Below are 12480 nucleotides of genomic sequence, written 5' to 3'. Positions count from 1 at the left end.
CTTGTACTGTTGCAAAGCCTTTTATGGCACTTTTGTGTGTTCCACCAGTACAGACCCCCAATAGGATTGGGCTGTAACTTTGTTAATACTCTTTTTGCAGTCAAAGTGTGGTTGATCTATTCCCATCTGCATCTCTCAGCAATAAGGGAAAATAGGCACATTTACCTGTACAATTTGAGATTACTTTTTCAGCCTTATCTTAGATGGCAAATATATTTGATCCCAGGCTTTACATTTTTTCAGATGGATGAATGAGAAAGGAGAGAACTGTAGCCGGCTAATACTCCAGGATTTCTTTCTCTTCGCATTGAAAAATGGATATATTCATTTGGAACTCTTGCAGTCTTATGGGTGGCTTACTTCATCCTTGTGACTTTCCTGTCATTTTGCAGATATTACTAATTGCTATAAAGAAAGATTTGAAATAATCCCATTTCTCTGCAAACACAGGTCTGGTTCTCTCCCAAGTAGGAACTCGCTGATACAATAATTTCATTTTCCTATGACTTTGTGAAGTGCCATCCTTTTAAAGGCCAAGATCATACCACTAAAGTTATTTCCCTTCATTTTTAACTGCTATGAACTTCTAGTTTTGTCCCCAAATGGAAAAGTCATTTATTTATTTAATATAAAGTTTATTTATTTTATTTATTTAATGTATACCCTGCTTTTCTTTCAAATGGGCACCCAAAGTGAACATCACCCTTATTATTGTTCAAGTACTCCAGTAATTATATAGGATCCAGCCCACAGGATATAATTCCAGACATCTAAGCAATGTTGAGAAGAGAACTGTATTCCAAAGATGAAAAGAAGGCTATCAACAGCTCCTGTTGCAGTCTAGCAGTGATAAAAATAATTAAAAACCAATTAAATCATTCCAACCATTTGCCTTACCTATCACTTCATGGAACTCAACCAGACTATTTTATTCACAACTGGAGTTAAAACCCCAGTTGCATTTTATCAATGTTATCCATGGCATTTTTATATTATCCCAGAAGAACACACATTATTAGCCAGAATCTGTAATTAGGCACAGATTCTCCTCACTGGATACAGCAGGAATATTGGGGGTATGTTAAGACTGAAATGAGTTTTTCCTCTCCCACTATCCCAAACACACTGTGCATGTTTCAATGGTTAATATTCACAGAATTTTTCCAAACATTTCATATTACAGACGTCAGATAATGTTAATTTTTAATGACTGTATGTAAATTTATATTCTTATACATATCCAAAAGTGATCTCTAGGACAACTTACAAGTAAATCATAAAACAATCATTAAAATATCCATTGTACAATGATGTCAGCAGTGTATAGAAGCCAATGGTCTAATTAACTAATTAACTGGGTCAAGCAACTGCTTCTGTGTACACCATTTGCAGTATATGTGTGAATTATCATATTATAGTATATGAGTGCATAATAGCACAACAAATTCGACACTACAAATTGTGCGTACATTTTCTTGAGACACCCTGTATTAAAGGAGGAGGCACTGGGAACTCCTTATATAGGCTCCTTGATGCAGTGGTGTCACTAGGATTCGCATCACCGGATATGGGAAGCCTGCATGTCACCCCATGCAGTGGGCGGGGCACCGTCCCAGGTGGGTGTGGTGATGTACCATCGCCCCGCCCCCACTGGTTTTTTGGCTGTACCTTTAGTTAGAACACAGATATTTCAATGTGGTTTGTTTCATTGCATTCTGCATGAAATTATGGATTGATTGATATATAACATGATGGTCTTATTCCTCCAAATTCTGATTTTAGTGATTTTGAAAACTTGTAGTCACACGCACACACCCGTGTCAACTTACTAACACCTTATTGCAGCAGTTCTCAAACTTTTAGCACTGGGACCCACTTTTTAGAATGACAATCTGTCCAGGACCCATAGGAAGTGATGTCATGGCCAGAAGTGACATCATCAAGCAAATTAAAATAAATAATTATAAATAATTATATTAAAATAAAATAATTAAATAAGGGGGAGCCAGTCCTGTTCCACCAAGTGAATCTACTCTGAAGTAAGTGCTATTGTGGTCAATGGGGCTTACTCTCAGGAAAGTGTGGGTAGGATTGCAGTCTGTGAGCCCAATCCTATGCATGTCTACTCAGAAGTAAGTCCCATAGTGGTCAATGGGGTTTACTCTCAGGAAAGTGTGGGTAGAATTGCAGCCTGTGAGCTCAAGCCTATGCAAGTCTACTCTGAAGTTAATGATCAATGGGGCTTACTCTGTAGCCTGCCTACAATAACTCTCCCCCCCCCCAAAAAAAAAAAGAATCAGTGATATTTCCAGCCCTCCCAGTGCCCAGTTTAAAGTTCTTCTATTTCAGGCATATCAAGACAAAGACCCTCCTGGCTTTGCAAGTGCAAAATAGAAAACTTTCCCCTTACCAGCTCAAGCCTCTTTTTTGTCCTTTTTAGTGGGGGGTGAGAGGCTGCCTTCTGGAGCATCTCCAGCTCCATCGGATCGGGACCCTTCTGGTGTCCTCACATTCCCCTTTGCCTGGCCTGACCAAGGATCCATCTGCATTCGCAAGTAAACACAACATGAGGCTGCTTCACTTTCCATAGAGCTCCATAGACACACAGCTGGGAGGGGGAACCTCTCCTTGGGTGTTTTTGGGGGCTGCACTCATTGCATGAGAACCATTCTGACATCCTTGGAGCCTCTCAGCCTGCCTCGACTAAGGCAAGTCCTCCTACTTGCGAGTAAATGCGGCCACGTGGCTTCGTTTTGGGCTCATAAGAACATAAGAACATAAGAACAGCCCCACTGGATCAGGCCATAGGCCCATCTAGTCCAGCTTCCTGTATCTCACAGCGGCCCACCAAATGCCCCAGGGAGCACACCAGATAACAAGAGACCTCATCCTGGTGCTCTCCCCTACATCTGGCATTCTGACTTAACCCATTCCTAAAATCAGGAGGTTGCGCATACACATCATGGCTTGTACCCCATAATGGATTTTTCCTCCAGAAACTCGTCCAATCCCCTTTTAAAGGCGTCTAGGCTAGACGCCAGCACCACATCCTGTGGCAAGGAGTTCCACAGACCGACCACGCGCTGAGTAAAGAAATATTTTCTTTTGTCTGTCCTAACCCGCCCAACACTCAATTTTAGTGGATGTCCCCTGGTTCTGGTATTATGTGAGAGTGTAAAGAGCATCTCCCTATCCACTCTGTCCATCCCCTGCATAATTTTGTATGTCTCAATCATGTCCCCCCTCAAGCGTCTCTTTTCTAGGCTGAAGAGGCCCAAACGCCGTAGCCTTTCCTCATAAGGAAGGTGCCCCAGCCCCGTAATCATCTTAGTCGCTCTCTTTTGCACCTTTTCCATTTCCACTATGTCTTTTTTGAGATGCGGCGACCAGAACTGGACACAATACTCCAGGTGTGGCCTTACCATCGATTTGTACAACGGCATTATAATACTAACCGTTTTGTTCTCAATACCCTTCCTAATGATCCCAAGCATAGAATTGGCCTTCTTCACTGCCACCGCACATTGGGTCGACACTTTCATCGACCTGTCCACCACCACCCCAAGATCTCTCTCCTGATCTGTCACAGACAGCTCAGAACCCATCAGCCTATATCTAAAGTTTTGATTTTTTGCCCCAATGTGCATGACTTTACACTTACTGACATTGAAGCGCATCTGCCATTTTGCTGCCCATTCTGCCAGTCTGGAGAGATCCTTCTGGAGCTCCTCACAATCACTTCTGGTCTTTACCACTCGGAAAAGTTTGGTGTCGTCTGCAAACTTAGCCACTTCACTGCTCAACCCTGTCTCCAGGTCATTTATGAAGAGGTTGAAAAGCACCGGTCCCAGGACAGATCCTTGGGGCACACCGCTTTTCACCTCTCTCCATTGTGAAAATTGCCCATTGACACCCACTCTCTGCTTCCTGGCCTCCAACCAGTTCTCAATCCACGAGAGGACCTGTCCTCTAATTCCCTGACTGTGGAGTTTTTTCAGTAGCCTTTGGTGAGGGACCGTGTCAAACGCCTTCTGAAAGTCCAGATATATAATGTCCACGGGTTCTCCCGCATCCACATGCCTGTTGACCTTTTCAAAGAATTCTATAAGGTTTGTGAGGCAAGACTTACCCTTACAGAAGCCATGCTGACTCTCCCTCAGCAAGGCCTGTTCGTCTATGTGTTTTGAGATCCTATCTTTGATGAGGCATTCCACCATCTTACCCGGTATGGATGTTAGGCTGACCGGCCTATAGTTTCCCGGGTCCCCCCTCTTTCCCTTTTTAAAAATAGGCGTGACATTTGCTATCCTCCAATCTTCTGGCACTGTGGCCGTTTTGAGGGACAAGTTGCATACCTTAGTCAAGAGATCTGCAACTTCATTCTTCAATTCCTTAATAACCCTTGGGTGGATGCCATCAGGGCCCGGTGACTTATTGATCTTTAATTTATCAATGAGGTCTGAAACATCTTCTCTTTTAACCTCTATCTGACTTAACTCCTCGGTTAGGAGGGGCCGTTCGGGTAGCGGTATCTGCCCGAGGTCTTCTGCCGTGAAGACAGATGCAAAGAACTCATTTAATTTCTCTGCCATCTCTAAGTCTCCTTTTATCTCCCCTTTCCCTCCCTCACCATCCAGAGGGCCAACCGTTTCTCTGGCGGGTTTCCTGCTTCTAACATATTTGAAGAAGCTTTTATTATTCCCCTTAATGTTGCTGGCCATGCGTTCCTCATAGTCTCGCTTGGCCTCCCCTATCACCTTCTTACATTTCTTTTGCCACAGTTTATGTTCCTTTTTATTCTCTTCATTAGGGCAAGACTTCCATTTACGGAAGGAAGCTTCCTTGCCCTTCACAGCCTCTCTAACTTGGCTGGTTAGCCATGCGGGCACCCTCCTGGATTTAGTGGAACCCTTCTTTCTTTGGGGTATACACCTCTGCTGGGCCTCTATTACTGTTGTTTTAAGCAGCCTCCATGCATTCTGGAGAGACTGGACTCTTTTTACCCTCCCTTTCAACCTCCTTCTAACCAGCCTCCTCATTTGAGGGAAGTCCGCCCGTCGGAAGTCAAGGGTTTTTGTTAGAGATTTGCCTGGTATTCTTCCCCCAACGTGCACGTCAAAACGGATCGCAGCATGATCACTGTTCCCCAATGGCTCAGTAACGTTTACATCTCTAACCAGGTCCTGCGTACCGCACAAAATTAAATCCAGAGTCACCTGTCCTCTGGTGGGCTCCGTGACTAGCTGATCTAAGCCACAGTCATTCAGCACGTCAAGAAATCCGGTTTCCTTATCGTGACCAGAACACAAATTGACCCAGTCAATATGAGGATAATTGAAGTCCCCCATGATTACAACCCTGTCCTTCCTTGTCACCTCCCTGATCTGTTTCCTCATTTCAAGGTCCCCATCCAATTTCTGGTCTGGAGGACGATAGCACGCCCCCAGTATTACATCGCTGCACAAGCCTGGTAATTTAACCCACAGAGATTCTACGGTGGAGTCGGACCCACCTTCAATCTCTACTTTGCTGGATTCTATCCCTTCCTTAACATAAAGGGCCACCCCACCTCCAACACGCCCCTGCCTGTCCCTCCTGTAGAGTTTATAGCCCGGGATTGCGGTATCCCACTGATTCTCCGCATTCCACCAGGTTTCCGTTATGCCCAGACTTGCAGCTGGGAGGGGGGAGCTTCTCTGGTGTTTTTTTGGGGCTGCATTCATTGGATTGGGACCATTATGGTGTTGTTGGATTTCTCTCAGCCTGCCCTTTCCGACGGACTATGGCAAGTACGCTTACTCACAAGTAAACACACGATACGGCTCACTTTCCGTAGGGCTCCATGCATTTTTTCCTTCTGGTTTTTTTGGCCATAACTTTTGAATGAAATGAGACATTTCAATTTTGTTTTTTGCACTGCATTCTGCTGGCCATTCCACATCCAACGGTGTATGGCATGACCCGGTAGCTCCTACTGCCGCGAAGTTAGCACGTCACCCCTCTGGGTGCGTCACCCCCCCTTGGCGCGTCACCCGGTGTGGCCTGCACCCCCCACCCCCGCACCCTCTCCTAGCGACGCCAGTGCCTTGATGCAATGGATATTCTGCAAGGCATCCAGGGATTAAAGGTGAGGACTTTGTCACTGGTGAAGACCTCCACACCTAGCCTCTCTGCTGCTGCCTCCTTCTCTGTAAAGTTTTGGAAAAGAACAGGACTGACAGCAGAAAGGACTGACTGGCTAAAGGCAGGGCCTATTATAATCTGACCTATGGAATACAGATGGATCCTTTGTATCCACAGAGGATCTGTTCCCCGACTCCCGGCAGATACCGAAAACTGTGAATAATCATATCTGCAGATTTCAGCCCACTTGGGCTCAGAACATGACTGGAGCCCTTTCCAATGTTCAAAATGCCGCCCAGAGCCTTTCTAATGTGACTTCTGGTTTTCAGTGAAATCTGAAGTCGCGTCAGAAAGGCTCCAGGTGGCATTCTGAACTTTGGGGAGGCAGTGTCATGTGGCTCCTCTGAAGTTCAGAAAACATCCCAGACATGACCGGAACAAAGTTTCGATTGCATTTGGGAAGTCTGCAGAGGGATGATCTGGGGGTTCAGCATCTGTGGTAAGACATTCACAGATGCTGAATCCATGGATAAAGAGGCCCCAACTGTAGTCTGAGCTGAAAACATAAATTAAATATCAGTTGAAGTTTGGCAATCTAATTTTAACAGTTACAAGTCATTAGGATAGCTTTACTCCAGTTGGTGTCTGCTTTTTAAAAAAATATTCTGTATTTCTGTTGTATTGTGACTTGGATCTGCTGGGACCAGGTCATGTTAAAACAGCGAATGATGATGACAATGATAATGATAAAAATAATGGCAGTGTATCTTCTCTCTCTCAATGTATGACTGACATCTGAAAGCCAATTTTCCAGGTATTCATAGAAATGTATCTGTATGCTGCAATTGGCTTTATGAATGTAAATGGAATCCTTGGTGCAAAACACAAAAAATCATCCATGGAATTAGGATTTGCCATTTACGTTGATCTCCTTTTTGCTGACGTCTTGCTTCTTTCTGAATTCATGTTGGAAAATCTGCACAGTGGTTTGTAGCTAGGCCAGGCATTTTATTTAAAGGAGTTCAAGGTAAATATGATGGAGTATAAATCATCACTTCCCCGTGACTGCTGGTAGGTCATATATCTTGAGTACTAATCTTCGTTTATAGTGCTTGTATTGTGTTATATTTAACCTACACTGAGTAGTAACTGAACATGCAAGATAATGGCTTTGATTTATATGAGCTTATTTCCAGAAAGCGATTATCCTGAGTGACTAAGGTGGTAAAACTCATTTCATTTCACTTCTGGTCAGCTTTTCTAGTTAGATAATTATTATGTAGTTATTAAGCACTTTCTTAGTTTTTGTAAAGGCAGCTGGCAAAGGCAGTCCTGTTTGCCCAAACCTTAAGTGTCTAGTAAACATTCATTCTTCTTACCAACTTACTATTTAATATATGCCGTAAGCATATGCTGATTTTTTTTTCAGTATGTCCAGGTGTTTCAGTTGTTGATTTTGTAGGGTTACAGAATATGCAAACATGCTGGATTTTGTAAATTCTTTTTTTTTTTTTTTTGTAAATCTTGTTATATATATATATATATATAGTCACATGACTATGTCACTATGTAATATATATAGTCACATGACTATGTTATTACATGATTGATCACATGACTAGGATTAAAGTGTTTGATTGGAGGCTGTACTATGCATTGAGCAGGGACTCACCTATATTATCTCTTCCTTCTTGAGAGCTCTGGCTGGTATTTTGTCTCTCTGATGTAGAAATATGCTTTTAACCTTCACTCTTTAGCAAGGGTGCCCAAACCCCGGCCCTAGGGCCACTTGCAGCCCTCGAGGCCTCTCAATGCGGCCCTCAGGGAGTCCCCAGTCCCCAGTGAGTCTCTGACCCTCCGGAGATTTGTTGGAGCCCGCACTGGCCTGACGCAACTGCTCTCAGTGTGAGGGTGAGTGATTGACCTCTCATGTGAATCGTGGGATGAGGGCTCCCTCCACTGCTTGCTGTTTCACGTCTGTGATGCAGTAGTGGCAGCAAAGGAAAGGTCAGCCTTGCTTTGTGCAAGGCCTTTTATAGGCCTTGAGCTATTGCAAGACCTTCATTCATTCTTATAAGTTCATCTTTAATATTTTCATTTATGTAAACGTATGTAAATATATTCAAATTTAAAATGTAAATTAATTCTTTCCCTCCCCCCCGGCCCCCGACACAGTGTCAGAGAGATGATGTGGCCCTCCTGCTAAAAACTTTGGACACCCCTGCTCTATAGGTTTTAAGTCTTCTATTTTAGGGGTTTTTGCTTTAGTTTAAACCTTTATTTAGTAGGTTTAAGCCTTCTATTTTAGGGGTTACTTTAGATCCTGCTCTTTAGATTTTAGCATTTACCAGTTTTTAATTTATTTTCTTTCTACCTTTGATAATGCCCTTCACAGGTGATGGTGAAATGTCAGGGACATAAAAGTGTACGGATGTGGCCTAAAACCTTGGTAAGTTTGTAATCACAAACAATTAAATTCCAACCATGAAAACCTGAGAGCATACCTTAATGCTGAAATGTTTTTATGCGGAACTCAAAAAGTCAAATTTCAAAAATGAAATTTTAAAAGGCTTGAAATTGAAATTCTCAAATTCTGCTTACGTTTGAATGGCTGCAAAGTGCCATTTGGCCTTTACTCTCCTTCCTTAGACGTTTTAACTTGAGATAACTTACAAAAGTGGACAGGGTATCCAGAAGACCAGTGGTTCTGAAACATTTTAGAGGCCCTAGAGGCTGCTGCTTCATTTATAAATGCCAAGGGGTATGGCTATAATGGTGATTGGGCAGCTCCCCCCCCCAAGTAGTGGCTTGTTTAATCCTTGATGCACACAGCCTAATTGCCCTGTCAGCTTCAGAAACCACCAAAAATTGGGTCCCAGACCCACAATTTGAGACCCACTGCAGTAGACTATCTCTCTCCTGCATGCTCAGTGAAAACCTAGTCCTCTTAACATTCCCTACCACAATCTCCCAGAGTATCCACCTATTACACTGAAGGCAGGGCTAGCCCAGCCCTAAGGTGGACACAAAGTGGTGACCACCAGGTAGGAAGGTGGAGGGAGCAATGAACTGATAAGGGATGCCCCACACCATCCCACTGCTCACCCTGCACCTCTCACTCCACTCCTGTTCTCGCTTGCTGACAGTGGAAAGAGAAGATCAGGGCAGCAGCCCAACTCAGACTCCAGCACTGCTGCCACAAGCAATCACAGCACCCTTTTCTTCACATGCTGGAGAAAACAGCAGGGCACCTCAGCAGTCCTGTTCCGATCGTTCCTCTTCCATGAGAATGATCAAAACAGAACTGCTTCGCTTCTGCTTCCTTGCCCTCATCTCTGCCACCACCTGCTTGTTCCTGTCTGGTCACATCTTGAAGCAAATATGACAGGTGGAGTGTGCTGGAAGTGGAGTCCTCTTCTACTGCTAAGAAGCTCTGCCCAGGCTATTTGTTTGGGTGTGGTTGGGTGGGAACAAGCAGTGGAGAAGGCAGGGAGGAAGAGGAAATGAGGGTGCTCCAGAATTTCTGGACTGCACTCACCTCCCTGAAATTGCTGGTCTGCTTCTTTAAACAGATAGCCAGGCAAGGAGGAGGCAGTGGCAGTGACTGTGACGTGGGTCACAGGTCAAGTTCAAATGAGGCAAAAATTAGGGTACTACTTCAATTGCCAGTTAAACTGAGGCGTGGTGAGATGTCTGCTGGAAGGTGCAACAAAACCATGTCATTGTGAATGACAGCTTCACTTGAACTACTCCTGTTTATAAACCCCTGTCTAGGGGTACATAGCCAAGAAACCATCTGAATCTCTTGCTTCAGACTAGGGGAAGCAGCAAGCTGGCAGGGGGTGCCCCACATTCATCCAATGGCCCATTTGTTCAACAGCTCCCCTGGCCCACGAGCCACCTGCTAGCGCTACCAAGCTGCTTAATCCTCTTCTCACATGCTATTCTTGGAGTGTACAGGGACACACACATTGTACCTCACCTTCAGCTGTGGCCCCACTGTAATCTTTTCCTGAGTGCTCCTGAAAAGGGCCATGACTGGAGCCACCAGCAACTCCTTTCCTCCCCAACCACTTCTTGTAAAGTGCCCAGATGGAAAGGATGCTGGGAGCGGAGAGGTTCAAGGCAGTTGCATGCCTACCATAGACTTCCCTGGGGCAAATGCCTCAGGAGCCAACCACTAGGACCCCGCGGAAGCCTCTCTAAGGCTCCCAACGGGGATGGAAACTGTGCTTCCAGTTTGCCGGAAGCACAGTTTATAGCACCGGGGAACCTCACGGAGGTTTCTCCGGCGTGGACTGTGGTTGCGCAAGGCTCCGTGAGCCTCTGGTAAGTGGGGAGGGGCAGATATCTGTGTGTGGGGGGCAGCGATAGCCCATGAGGAGCGCCATCGTGGAGCCTTCCCCCGGGTGTGGGGCTGCGGAGGTCCACGGCTGGTTCAAGGACAGGATGGTGAGATCTGGCAGGCAGGAGAATGTGTGGTGTCCACTGAGAGAGTTGGTGGATTGGCACCATTTTGGGCAGCAGATTATCTTGGGCTGTCCCTGCCTGTGGCCTAGAACCATGGCATATCTATGCTTCATACAGAATCGAGCATGCTATTATGCTAAACCAGTGTGGAATATTAGTAATCATAAAGAGCTTTTTTGTTTTTTCCAAAACTCATTTGGAATTTGAGACAACTTTTCAAATAAAAGCGAGCAGATGTTTGATGAAACTCCTGCAAAGCAAAGCTCATTAGTTTCACACAGCTATCTTTTAAAGAGTCCTACCTGAGAAATCATGATGGGGTAATAGAAAGGCCACGGAACACATCAATTCAATTTGATGTGATGACTGAATGACTTATTAGTTCTTCTCTGTTGGATTAGATGTTTTAAAGAAAGAAGTTTACATCTAATTGAGTTGTTTTTGAAACTTTAAATCACAATAGACCATCAGATATTTATAAGTCTCATTTTTCTGGACCTGTTATGAGTCTAAAGCACTACATGCTGCCTCTTTATAGTCAACACTAAATTAACTGAGAAATATAAAAAAGATATTTAAAAACTTTTTCTTTTATAACCTAGCAATAGTTACTCTGTCAATAGCAGTCTCACTCAGCAATAGTTACTCAGTCAATAGCAGTCTCACTCAGGAGATATTTGTCTCCTGTTAAGTCACTCCTAGGCAATAAGGGGCAAGAGGGGCTACTTTATGTGCTACCCTTGTTTAAATCCAATTATGTTATGCAGCTATTGTTACTGTACCTTTTTGTACTCCCAGTGATGGCACGTGATGTATACCTTAACCCAGTGTTTCTCAAACTGTGGGTCGGGACCCACTAGGTGGGTCGCGAGCCAATTTAAGGTGGGTCCCCATTCATTTCAATACTTTGTTTTTAATATATTAGACTTGATGGTATGTGACTAATATATTAGCATGGTATGTGACTGCATTTGGGGAAATGTTACAGACCTGTACTTTTAACAAGCTGTTATGTATATGCTTTTAACAATGATGGTAAATGGGACTTACTCCTGGGTAAGTGTGGGTAGGATTGTAGCCTAGGATTGCTAAAACTCTTCCTGCTTGATGATGTCACTCCCAGTCATGGCATCACTTCCGGTGGGTCCTGACAAATTTTCATTCTAAAAAGTGGGTCCCGGTGCCAAATGTGTGAGAACCACTGCCTTAACCCATTTGAAATGAAATCCAATGATAATCCAGTGCTGCTTGTTAGCAGTCACTCATTAGTGGCAGAGCATGCTTGGATGCTGGTTTCCAGTACCACAGGGAGGGCACTGATGCCCCAATCCTATCCCTTGCCTTCCCCACCAATACTGCCAGAGTACATGCTGCGTTCTGTGGGGAGGGGGTCCTGGAGGTCTCCTCTGGGGAGGGAAGCATTTGTTCTCTTATCCAAGGATAAACCTCTGGCACTGGAATGGGTCTACTTGGACCTATACCAGCAATTTCACTGGCACAGAAGCAGTGAAGCAGATCGAGGCCTGGAAGGAGGTCAGGATATTGGCAGCACTGCTGCCACTGATACAACCCCTTTCTATTCTGCCTCCATTTCCGCCTCATCCCCTCCTTATTCCAGCCACTCCCTGCCCCATTCCTGTTGTGCCACAGCTCCTCCCCACTGGGCCTTGTGCCCGCTTAAGGCTGATTAGTTTCCCTTGTTAAACTCACAAGTGCAGCAAGCAAAAGTTAGAGTCAGGTCCCAGTCCAATAAATGCAGATTGCCAACGCACAGTCCAAAGTCAATATGCCGGGTCACAGTCCAAGGTCAAAGTCCAGGTAGGTCAGGTCAGGTAGCGTCTCCCTCTGGGTCAGGGTAGCCTTTGGTCCTTCTGAAGCTGCCTTTTA

The sequence above is a fragment of the Tiliqua scincoides genome, chromosome 1 (assembly GCF_035046505.1).
Source record: "Tiliqua scincoides isolate rTilSci1 chromosome 1, rTilSci1.hap2, whole genome shotgun sequence".
Classification (NCBI taxonomy): domain Eukaryota; kingdom Metazoa; phylum Chordata; class Lepidosauria; order Squamata; family Scincidae; genus Tiliqua; species Tiliqua scincoides.
Note: the sequence above shows the minus strand (reverse complement) of the source record.